Source organism: Chaetodon trifascialis, chromosome 1 (assembly GCF_039877785.1).
Source record: "Chaetodon trifascialis isolate fChaTrf1 chromosome 1, fChaTrf1.hap1, whole genome shotgun sequence".
NCBI classification, from domain to species: Eukaryota; Metazoa; Chordata; class Actinopteri; order Chaetodontiformes; family Chaetodontidae; genus Chaetodon; species Chaetodon trifascialis.
In genome coordinates this window covers 26,578,562-26,588,751 of record NC_092056.1, presented here as the reverse complement: position 1 = coordinate 26,588,751, position 10,190 = coordinate 26,578,562, and the positions used below count along the sequence as shown (strand labels likewise).

The window sequence follows — 10,190 nt, the reverse complement described above, 5'->3', positions numbered from 1 at the left end:
AAAGTGTCACAAACTGGCCCAGAGTAAGTGACAAAAATGGGAATCACACATGACTGAAGGTCTGACAAATGAAGTTATTGTAAACTGAGACCAAAATAAAATACTTCAGTAAGGTTTTTTCCTGCCACACCAACACTCTGCCTATGGATATCATTGAGAATATTATAGGATACTTCTAAACTGCTAAATATTGCATCATATACATAGAGCATCCATACTGTGAGTGAGAGTCAGATATCTAAAATGCCTGCTGCTCAGTGCAAAAAGAACTGATACTGTCTGGGATACGGAAGAGTTAAGAACAAACTTCGTATCTTAGCATATCCTGATGTAAATTCAAGCCAACATTTCTAAATTGAAATTATTCAATCTCAGATCTGTGGCACTGAGAAGATAATGTACGGATAATGTAAAGGAGTTTCTCAGCCAATCAGAAGCACCCTTTACAAGCGCAGAAGCAATCTCATATGAATTCCAGTAATGTTCACAGTGCATCGATCATCTGAAAGTGATCAGGGTCAGAGAATCGATTACCTAGAAAAAGCTTTTAGAAGGCTGATGAAACTGAAATCTAAATCTGTCTTTTCAATACCAATTTACAGTGAACGTGATGTCAGACAGGTGTGTTTTCTGCATCACATAAATCGTCACATCCAAACTGCAGCAGAGGAAGCATGTTGAGGTTGTGGAAAGACAGCTTTCACTCCACTACCAGCCTGCAGGGGGAGACAGAGTTAAACACCCTAAAACTTAACACAAAACTGTATTTTGTGATTCAAATGCAAGAAAACATCATAAAAAACGAGTGAAACCAACATAATTTGTGGTTTGATGCTGTTCTTCCATATCTGGAGTTCTGGTTTAATATCTCTCCCACTGATTCTTTTAGCCTGTTTGTATCCAGATCTTCAGCTGTCATCTGACTCAAGGACACATGATGGCACCAGAGTTTTTCCTCCTGACAGCCCAGTGAGCGCTGAAGCATTTGAAGGGTTCACTTTCAAAGCACATGGTCTGACACTGTTTCATCTTTTTTCTTTTTATTATTGTTTTCATTCTTTCTATTGTGACAGAAAAAGTAACAGAGAAATGATGGTTCAAGGTTCACAAAACGAGAAGCCTTGTGTTGTAGAAAACATTACCACTGAGTGGAATCGCCTCTGTGTGTTGAAAAGTGCTTTTGGAGGAACACATCAGTCTTTCACAGTGATACTAAATTTGCTGCAATGGTTTTGATTCACAAACGAAACATGCAGAGAAAAAAACTCACTCTTTGTTTTACTGTCCTTCATTGTTTGGCTGTTCAATTCAAAGTAAGCATGCACCCATCAACTTACAATCTCTGTAAAAATGTCAGATTAATCATCGTCAGTGAAAAGCATTTGACACCTTCACATGTGTTTGGGACACACATTACAGAATGATGAAGAGCAGCACGCACTACACTGTATAAACACAAAGTGACTATGTTAGTAAAATTAAAACAAAGAAAGGTGTGGACCCTGCAAAAACCAGTCAAAGGGCTTTCGAGCTGTTGAGTTTCACTTAATTAACATGTGGCCTTCGTGGGGGGTGCTCCAATGCTGCACACCCCCTCCCCTTGGCTGTACCCATGCTGTGGGCCACAACTTACAAAGTTTGAACAGGGAATCTAATGTTTTAATGATGTAGAACAATAGGACATGAGGCAAACAATCATAGCATGCAACAGCATATTAGATAGGATCCTAATCGGTGAAAAAGATAAAAGGGGCACCAGGTTTAATCAGTTTTATGATAGATTTACTGTATAACTACGAAACCACTGGAATAAAAAGACACAGGAACAATTAGCTATTTAATCATTTAGAGGCACGTAGCCTGTAGTGCAGTGCAGTGGAAGGGAACCCTACACTTGGTCACATTTTATTGAACATTGGGCACCACAGAGGGCACTTTCTTTTTTTTAGATCTACCATTGAGACATCCAAGAGCGCACTTACGCTGCATTTTTCTCAAACATCATTGATATGAATCGCTCATATGTGAATAATTCTTTGTGTCCAATGTAAAAAAAAACAAAAAACTTTCCTATTACTAATGGAACATACAGCACTTGCACATAACACCAGCTCATGACTGACTGACAGCACATACATGGTATGGTTTCACCATGAAGCCCTACAGAGTGGTGCTGGTTGTGTCATGCTCAAATCTTCAATCAACAGTGTTGCTGAAGTCAAGAGGATTCATTGCTCCAAACAGATCATTTCAGAGGCCTCAGAAACTTGAACCTGTGACCTTTTAACCACAAGCATTCTTCTTCTTCCTCTTCCTCTTCTTCCTCCAGGCCAGGGGTGAATAAATATCAGTGAATCAGTTACTATACTGGTCTTGTGTTTGGACTGAGATGCTGTTTTGTATTTCTCATCCAGCATTTTTTAATATGATGATCACAGGTTTATACAGAGCTACAGTATGTGAGAACTTTCAATTGAACTATCAGACACCAATTTGAAACGTACAGGTGAAGTCACAGCTACACATCTACGACTGAGAAACGTGCACACATTTACTTAGTAGGCTACAATACATAAAACCACACACGCGCGCGATAAATGAACTCATGCGCGTGACGGATGTGGGACGATCCCAAACGCTGGCTCGCGCGCGCACGCTCCGGTGGGAGGAGTTAACCCGCGCGCTGCTCTGAGTTTGGCAGTTTCCTAAATTTAGCGGGTGAAGATCTGCATGTGGCGGCTCGAGACGCTTTGATAGAAAACTGTCCGTGTTTAGAGAATCGTCGGGAGGATAGAGGGGTAAGTGAGGGACAAACTCATCCGTCTTCATGTGTGAAGAAGTCTGTTTACTGTCTGTCTCCTCTGCTGTGGAGACTGAGAGGGAGGGGAGCCACTACACCTTATTATTATGTTGCGATATTCTCGTTAACACACTGAAATTTGGTCAACAACCTGAAATAATTTCAGAAAATGCTCTGTGCAACTGAACGTACAACCGCTTAATGGTGTTAATTTGTTTTTGTTGTGATTTTGTGGCTCAGTGGCGTTACATGTGAATAACGTTACAGTTCGCGTACTGTACATGCTGTGATATGCCTTCATGGAGAGCTTTATAAAACTTTGATTGACTCTGTAACGCTGTAAAGAAAGCCCCCCCGTAGTTAGCTGTTTTTAGCCGGTTAGCTGGTTTCACCATTTTCTCCTTGGGACTCCTCCACTGCTACATCCTGTCTCTCTGGCTGTAAAGGAACTTGCTGGCTTGAGAACAAACCGTACCGTTAGCCCGCATGTCTTCATTTCTAAGGAGGAGAAACCAGCGGGGCTGCTCCAGATGCATGATACTGAGAAGTGCAAGTCAGGCGCACCGTCATTTTGGAATGCCACAGTACAGTGACTCCATCGCAATACATTCATAAAGGTCACTGAAGCCGAAGCTGGTGGACCACCAAAACTTTGGTTTGTGTCAAAAAAGAAAGAGTTTTACTTCAGAAAGCTGTCAGTGCAGCAGCTCCACAACACCAACCCTATGTCTCCTGGAGGACATGAAAGACTACACATCCTGTAGGAAATTACTACGTGAAGCAGAATTAGAAGAAGTAACACCACAAACAACAAACAAGCTGCCTTCACCAAATATCATCTTTATCTCCTACAATGCTTTGTGCATCAGTGTAAGGGAATCTGTGCAGCACTGGCTTGCTCAGATGTGCATATCATTTGTACCTGGAAAGGGTTGTTGGATGCTGTAGTTGTTCCTCTCGAGGACACTGGCTGCAAAATTATCCCTTCCTGCAGAAATCTCTGTGTGACAAAATTCACTGTCCTCGTTTTGTGTAAAACTACATAAAGATCAGCTGAAGCTTTTAATGCACTAAAAACACTGTAACTTTGAGGATACCTACTTGATTTGTCTAACCCAGACTTGCAATACCTTCAGTATTATCTGAACTTTAAAATACATTTTTGTTTAGAGTGAGGCATGGGGATTTGTCCCCCATCACTTACATTAAAGTCTTTTTAAGAGGGGATCTCTTTGTGGACCACCCATTACAGCAACCACTGAGGCTTTCAAAGTACATATGGGAATGGGAATATTGCTTTAAAACAGCCTTGAAAAAACAGGAACCTACAGTTTGTCTTAATATCCATGCCTCCAAAGGCACAAGTTTTGAATCCTGAATTAATGTGTGAGGTTCATTTTTAGTATAGTCTTTGTGTGATGATTCACAGAGATTAATGTAAATAAGCAGTATGGGATAAAGTTGCAATGATCAAATTTAATCTATGTGACACGTCATCTATCCATCCATCCATTGTCTATACCCGACTATCCAGGGTTGCGGGGGGGCTGGAGCCTATCCCAGCTGTCATCGGGTGAGAGGCGGGGTACACCCTGAACCAGTCGCCATTCGATTGCAAGGCAACATATACAAACAAACAACCATTCATGCTCACACTCACACGTAAGGACAATTTTAGAGTCACCAATTAACCTAATGAGCATGTTTTTGGTCTGTGGGAGGAAGCCGGAGTGCCCGGAGAGAATCCACGCATGCACAGGAAGAACATGCAAACTTCACACAGAAAGGCCCTGCCTGACCCGGGGATTGAACCGGCAACCTTCTTGCAGCACTACCTGCTGCACCACCGTTAACACTTTTCACCAGTGAAATTCAATAAATTCGTGGCCCTCACAGAGCATCTCCCTGTGTCATAGAGCTACATTAAAAGCAGCATGAAGATGGTCTAACTTGCACTTCTTATCTGGTGGGCCGGGGGGGATTCTCTAAAAATTGATCGTTTTGGAATGAATGGCTTTATTTATTCGCCTTTCTTCCATGAAGTACGCTCCTTCTGTGCCTCACAGCTCTCAATTTAGCTGTATTTTTTTAGAGGAGGTTGGTCTCAATGTTGGATTCGAACAACCATGTTAAAAGAGATTTTTGTTTTGGGCTGTGGCTTGCTGTTGTATGACAGGGGTCTCAGCCTGTTGCAGTTAGCCGATAAACCCAAATCTGCATTTTCAAAGAGTCCCTTCAGAATGTTAGGGCTGACATCACTGATGCAGGTTAATGTTTTTTTAATAGTCATGTGAAAAGGTTGTTGCAGTGGAGTCAGGAGGGGAACTCTTACCTTTTATCACTAAACTAATATTACTACACCCTTTGGTCTTTGAACATGAGTAAAAGGAAAACCTGAGACTGAATGGAATTTCTATGGAAAACCCCAGTCACTTAAATAGCTACTGTGTAGACTTGTAAGGGAGTCTAATCTGTAGACCATAATTCCACATAAACCAATACTTTAAACATCTGATTGGCAGGTAAAATGAAAATTGGCTGGCCAGTGAATAGACAGAAAATGTCCTGCTTAGGAGCTAAGACCTGCTGCCTTGTCCCCACTCTTTGTTTTCATATTTCATTAGCAGGGCTAGCAGCATGTAGCATCACCTTCAATTATCTTCCCTGTCAGCCAACTGACAGTGCCTGTCTGCTGGCTTTAGTGATTACAGGCTTCAGGGGACAGGTAATGAGGTCATGGTTACACTGTCACCCTGTCAGACTGCTGAGGCCACAAGGAGCATATGGGATGAAAGAGGTCTTCCATCTCCAGTCAGTTATCTCTTAGCAGGCTTACATCCTGGATGCTAGTCTGGAGCATGTTTACTTTCACTTAGTTGCATTGCAGTGTCATGTGTTGATGTTTCTCCTCTCTTAGAGTCCAGTTCAGTTATCATACTGGATGGCATTAAGGATAAAGGATTTCTATCATGAGCCAATAACACAGCCGGGGTGAACACATTCTAAGTTTGTTGTTGCCCATGGACATTTACTTTATGTAAATGCAAAATGAATATTATTCACTTATTTCTACAGTGTAAAGTGTTTTAATTTCTCTGCAAGTCTGTGATTATGAATTTAATGTTGCTCAGACATGAGTATGAAGCTTAGAGCACCGCTCTGCCAAGTGGAGACCAACAACTGAAAAGGGTTTATCAGGTGGCCAGAAACATTTATTTTATTGCAGGTTTAAAACAATTGCTCCCCTCTCATATACAGATGGCAGGGCTACCACCTAGTAGCATTTTCCCAATGTTGAGTGATGGCTTATGTTGCTCGACTGACATCATAACACATTTCAGCTAAAGGCTGAAGGAGCAAATAATTATTCAGGGTCCTGTCCTGAGATACAGGTTTATAACTTTATCGTATTCTGATAATTTAGTAATCCTGGGTTTAGAATAAAACCTGGAGAATCCTGTGGTCTAAAATTTGAAAATGCATTTAACTTAAAAGGTGGCCAAGTCCCATACACTTAATGACATGAGGACATTTTGTGCTGGGTACTGTAAATTCTTTAAGGTACATCACATACTGTATGTTCACAGTCTTATGCATTGTGGGTACATGCACATAATGTGATCACATTAAAACTGATTATGATGTATGTTTCCAGTGTGTACATTTGAAAGAACATAACTTCCATCTTCCCTTGATAGTTAGCCTATTCACAGATGTGACACAAAGGAACCCAACCCATGGCCATCTCTGCATTATTCTGCATGTAAAAACCATTAACGAGGTTGTGAGCATGAGGATAACAGTGGAAAATATTTTAAACATGCATTAATAGACATTTTATTCCATCAGCCAAAATGAAACAAGACACCCTCCAAAGCCTGGTTGTCATAATTGACAAAGGCTGGCTGGATGTTTGACTTTGTTTCATGAGAAGGACAATCAAAACATCACTGTGTTGTAATGTCATCTCGGTGGAAACATTTCTGGGAGGAACTCTGCCCATTTACTCAAATGCACTCGGTCTTTTTGCTAGAGAAATGCAATTGCATGAGTATAGATTTGTTGCATACCATTTTGTTGCTGGCGAGTGGGTCAGTTTTATTTTTTGGCATAGTGGTTACTGATAGGGCTGAGAGTTTATGAAGTCATGACCTCAGTTTTACAGTAGAAATGGTTAGTGGTGTATTTAAACAATTTCCCCTTGTGGATCAATAAAGTATTTTATTTTATTACGAAACGTGTACATGCAAGTTAGCATGTATGAATGTAAGCTGTCATAGATGTATGTCATACATTTCTTTACTTGACTTATGCTGTTTCTAATACATATAAGAAATATGTGACTGAAATTGCATCCCCTCCAGTGTGATGGCTCTTGTTTGAACAGACATCATTTGCATTGTGACCTGGAAAGGCAGTAAGCAAGTTCAACCAAGGTAAATGTGACAGTCAAGATTTGTAAATACACTATAAGCCTCCAAACAAACAAACAAACAAACATGCCATAAAAGATGCTTCATTTTGAAAAAGGAAGGCAGAGTGGTGCTGGCCATCATGGTAGTGTTTGCTGTTTATGCTCACTATCAGTCTGCCTCACTACTCATCAATTTGAGTTATTGGGGTTTTTTTTTTGTTATTGTTTTTTCTAGATTTTCCCATGAAAGTAATCATAAATGTGATGACTGTGATGAATTGGATAGATGTCTGGATAAGTGTTCAATTAGTCAGCGATAGTGAGGAGGAAAAGCTTCTGATTTCTTCCAAGAAGTGAGAGAGTATCACTTTTGTGACACTTGTGACATTGTAGATGTAGAACTTTCCAGCAGTTGAAATCATTGCTGTATGTATATATAGAACGTACCTTAAGTAGTAGGTATATTTTGTGTTTACATTTTATATATGTTAATCAAACCAGGTTACTGTAATGTTGATCACTGAGGTTTGTTTGATTACAATTTCCTAATCTCTGGTCTGTGTGGGTGGAGCATGCGTAGTTCATCAGTAAGCGCAGTCGACAAATGTTGAGGGTTTTTTTTTTTTATTTAATTGATCGTCAGGACCGGTACGCCTACGTCTAATTAGCTGGCTGATTAAGCGTCACTAGGCTAGTGTAGCTGTAGCAGGCAGGCTAACTAGCGTGTGAATGTTTATTGTGTGTGTGTGTGTGTGTGCAATAAACAAAAAAAGGGAGAAAAAAAAAGAGTCTTGAGTTGTATCCGCCGTACTTTTTCTGATTACTCTTCCAGAGGGGAGTTTATTAAGCTGTAGTAGGTAGTTTAGTAAAAGTCTGGACAGTAGAAATAAAACTTGTAACCAGTAACATTGCTGTCCACCCTGTCAGTTCGGTTCCTTTGTGCGGCTGTATGGAGTCCATGTGTTCTCCAGTGGTATTTCCTTTCCCTCCTAGTTTCCCTAATGATAGAATATTTGGAGCCTTGTGGTAAACAGAAATAGCAACACTTCTGAAGGACAGGCTCCTCTTTTTGCACCACGTGCTGAAGAAATAGAGGCTGCACTGTGTGTATGTGTATGTGTGTGTTTTATTGAGTGGCTATTTCAAGTCCTCCGTGACTGACTGACTGACTGACTGACTGACTGACTGACTGACTTAGCTTTTTCTAGTCAGTTACATGGCCTGCTTGAGGCCAAGCTTTTGCAGGCTGCATGGACACATGCGTTTCTTATCCAGCTGTGGCGATGCCTGGCTAAACCAGTGACATGCTGTATCACACACAGCAGAGAAGATGAGAGGTTTAGCTGGCTCTTGTTGCTGTGGAGGCTTGTTGCGTACTTGTTACCTGTCTGTGCTGATACTAACATCCAGACTGATATGATTATGGAACAGCACAGGGTCATTTTAGTTCTGTCCATGGCACTTAAATCTTCACGCTAAAGTTTTTATGACCCACATGGAAGATCCCTCTGCTATTTGATGTGATTATATACTCATCGTATCAGTTTTGGAAAAATGATTCTTGTATTTTCATTACATCCAGGAATATGGTTTCATTTATCACAGATGGTCTTCATGCAAACACTTATGTGCACTTGTGCCTATGTGTGATGACCCATTTGAAGAGAAAAGCAACGTGTTCTCGATGGGAGAAGTGCTCTTAAGAAGTCAGTAATTGCTTTCATTTAATCTCCAGAATAACAGAACTGGAGCATCCTCCTTTGTCAACTAAAGCATAAAACATAAAGCAGTTACAGCAATTTAAACTTCAGATTTAACTGGCCACTTTGTGGCTATTTTCTGTTTTACTTGAAATCGAAAGTAACAGATTAAGATACTAGGACTTTTTTCAGTATCTCAGAGCCTGAGGAAGTCTGTAATATCGTCTCTCCTGTATCTCCCCTCCAAGTTTGAAGTAGAAGAGGAGTTCCTTTTCCTGTCAGAGGACATGCCAAACTCCTTCAGCTAATATCTGATACCTCTTTGTAAAATCACTTATTTTTCCTTCTCAAATTTGTTGCAGCAGTTCTTGCAAACTCTAACCCAACTGTCTGTCAGCACCAAATCAGTTTTGCTCATAGGGCTTCTTTTTCTGGCTTTACTTGATCCATTTCTTTCCCTGGGGATAACTGTGACTAATAACCACAACCATTCATTTAGGTTTTAATGTTATAAAACTGTAGATTTTTAGTGTCATGTCCTAGCCTAAAATGTTCAGAATTGCATTAGGCAACTCTGGTTTTCCTGATTCAAATTACTTGCAGACAGTGTTGAGGGGTCAGGGGGAATATAAAATAAGTTTTATGTGTATCTTTATGGGGAAGTAAGATTGAAATCATGTTTACTGTGTTGAGCAATACCTTCTAGCAGTGAAGGCTTTGGTTGATGTTCTCTCCTGTCCTCTAGCTGTGGGTTCTGGAAAAGCTCCTAATCTGTTGGACTTGAGGACTCTTCCTGCGGGGTCGCCCCAGTAATCAGGCCTGAGCTGGTCCTTCCAAACCAGCCAAACCTCTGGCTGCCTGCCGTCTGACTGCTTGGCCACACACCCGCACGTTTGAAGCTAAAAATACCGCAGAGGAGCTCAGAAATTACACTCAATAAATACAAAAATCAAATAAAACAATTTCCAAATATTAGCCTTGCAATCGACTTCCCTCCAGTCTTATAAAACTGCCTTTGTTGCTCACAGTAAATAGGTTTCCCTCAGCCCTGCCAACTTAAACAGCAATGTTGGGTCAATGGCAGCGTGGTTTGGCTTAATTAAACTCGGTGTTGATTTGTAGAGACAGGGTCCAGACCAGAGAGTGGTTTGGGTCTGCTCAGAGTCCTGACACTGTTCTTAATGGTGCCAACACTTCATAAATGCTGGCTGTACATGAAGACGCTTCCTGACTACAAGAACAAAATATTATCAAATTGAAAAGGTCCTTGTTGATG

General features: G+C 40.8%; 1 protein-coding gene across 1 annotated transcript in view; it reads left to right on the top strand.

The window, feature by feature from the left end:
- The first annotated feature begins 2,699 nt into the window (after positions 1–2,699).
- Positions 2,700–10,190, top strand: part of LOC139335471 (myocyte-specific enhancer factor 2A-like) — a 43,789-nt gene continuing 36,298 nt past the window's right edge. The window contains exon 1 of the mRNA XM_070969093.1: positions 2,700–2,798. The gene's annotated coding sequence lies outside the window, so the exon portion shown is untranslated. The remainder of the gene's footprint in view (positions 2,799–10,190) is intronic.